Raw genomic sequence first — 2,669 nt, 5'->3', positions numbered from 1 at the left:
ATTCTCATCAGTGGAAGGTTGCAAGCTTGTCCTCTAAGACCAGAAGAATGCAAGGGCGCCCACTTTCACTAGTCTTATTAACATAATCTTAGAAGTGGTACCTAGAGCAATTAGGTAAGGCAAAGAAAGAAGAGCATTCACATTGGAAATAAAGAAATAAAATTGTCATTAATTCACTAAAGTTGGAGGATACAAAATCAGCATACAGAAATTAGTGGCATTTCTATATACTAACAACAAAATGTCTGAAAGAGAAGAAAACTTCCTATTCACAATAGCAACAGAAACAAAATACTTGGAACGAATTTAATCAAGAGGCTGTAAGATTTGTACAATGAAAAATACACAACTTTGATCAAGGGAATCAAAGAGGACAAATGGAAAGATAGTCTGGGTTCATGGACTGGAAAAATTAACATTGTTAAAAAGTCCATATTATCCCAAACCATCTATAGACTCAATGTCATTCCTGTCAAAATCTCAATATTGTTTTTATAGAAATAGAAATGACAGTACTAAAATTTATGTAAGACCGTAAAGATCCCCCATAACCAAAGTAATACTGAGAAAGAACAAACTCGGAAGCATCACATTCCCTGATTTCAAACTATATTACAAAGCTATAGTAATTAAAACAATACAGCACTGGCATAAAAATAGACATATGGAACAATTAAACAGAACACAGAGTCAAATATAAACCTCTGCATATCAAATAATATTTAACAAGGGAGCCGAGAACCCACAATCAGGAAAAAATGCTGTTGGCTATCCTTGGTAACCAAGAAAAATAAATTGGACATCTATCATACACCGTTCATTAACTCAAAGTAGATTAAAGACAGAAACATAAGACCTGAAAACATAAAACTCCTGAAAGGAAACCTAGGGGAGAAACTCCTTGACATTGGTCTTGATAATTTTTTAGATAGAACAACAAAAGTACAAGCAACAAAGCAAAAATCAAAAGGTAGGACCAAATAAAACTAAAAAGCTTCTGCACAGCAAAGGAACAATCAATCAACAAAATGAAATGGGAGAAGATATTTGCAAACCACCTATCAAATAAGGGGTCAATATCCAAAGTATATAAAGAACTTATACAACTCAACAACAACAAAAATCTGGTTAAAAAATGGTCAAAAAAAAAAAAAAAAAAAGGATGGCTCAGTGGTGTAGCATCTGCCTTCTGCCTAGGGCATGATCCCGTGTCCTGGGATCGAGTCCCACATCAGGCTTCTGCATGGCGCCTGCTTCTCCCTCTGTATGTGTCTCTGCCTCTCTCTTGTCTCTGTGTCTTTCATGAATAAATAAATCTAAAAAAATGGTCAGAGAAACTAAATACACATTTTTCCAAAGAAAATATCTAAATGGCCAATAGTTACATTAAAGATGTTTAATATCAGTAATTATCAGGAAAAGACAAATCAAAACTGCAGTGAGATATAACATCTCACATCCATTAGAATGTTTATCATCAAGAAGATAAGAAATAAGTCTTAGCAAGATATGAGAAAAAAAGGGAACCCTCATACACTATTGGTGGGATATAAATAGGTATAGTCACCATGGAATACAGTATGGAGGTTCTTTAAAAAACTAAAAATACAGGGACACCTGGGTGGCTCAGTGGTGGAGCATCTGCCTTCGGCTCAGGTCATGACCCCAGTGTCCCGAGATCGAGTCCCACACTGGGCTCCCGGCATGGAGCCTGCTTCTCTCCCTCTCTCTCTCTCTCTCTCTCTCTTCCTCTGTCTTTCATGAATAAATAAATAGAATATTTTTAAAAAGAGATTTAAAAAATTAAAAATACAACTACCATATGATCCAGCAATCCCAAATTTGGGTATATATCCAAAGGAAATGAAAGCAGGATATCAAAGAGATACCTTCATTTCTGTGTTCACTGCAGCATTATGTAAAATAGCCAAGCTATGGAAACAACTTAAATGCCCATTAATGGGTGAATGAAAAAATAAGATAGACATGCACAATAAAAAAATTATTCGGCCATGAGAAAGAAAGAAACCCTTCCATTTGCAACATGGATGGATGTTACAGGCGTAGGCTAAGTGAAATATGTCAAAGACCAATACTATATGCTTCCCTTTATACCTGGACTCAAAAAAAAACAAACTTGTACGAAGTAAAATGGTGGTGATTAGGGACTGAGGATAGAGGAGTAAAGATAGATGATCTTTAAAGGTACAAACATGCTGGGCACCTGGGGGCTCAGCGGTTGAGCGTCTGCCTTCGGCCCAGGGCGTGACCCCGGGGTCCCAGGATCGAGTCCCACGTTGGGCTCCCTGCATGGAGCCTGCTTCTCCCTCTGCCTGGGCCTCTGCCTCTCTTTCTGTGTCCCTCATGAATCAATAAATAAAATCTTTAAAGGTGCAAACATGCAACTGGTAGATAATTACTGAAGATCCAAAGCACAGATAGTAATTACACTCCACATACCATATTAGAAACTTCAGTGTTGCTGAGACACTGGACTTTAATAGTGCTCGTCACAAAGAGGAAATGCTAACAATGGAGGTGTAGAGGTGTTTGCTAATGCCCTGGTGATAATCCTGTTGCAAAATATATCAAATCACATTTTATACCATAAACTTCCACAGTGCTTATGCCGATTATAGCTCAAATTAAAAAAAAAAATATATATATAT

Source organism: Canis lupus, chromosome 13 (genome assembly GCF_048164855.1).
Source record: "Canis lupus baileyi chromosome 13, mCanLup2.hap1, whole genome shotgun sequence".
In the NCBI taxonomy this organism is placed as follows: domain Eukaryota; kingdom Metazoa; phylum Chordata; class Mammalia; order Carnivora; family Canidae; genus Canis; species Canis lupus.
Note: the sequence above shows the minus strand (reverse complement) of the source record.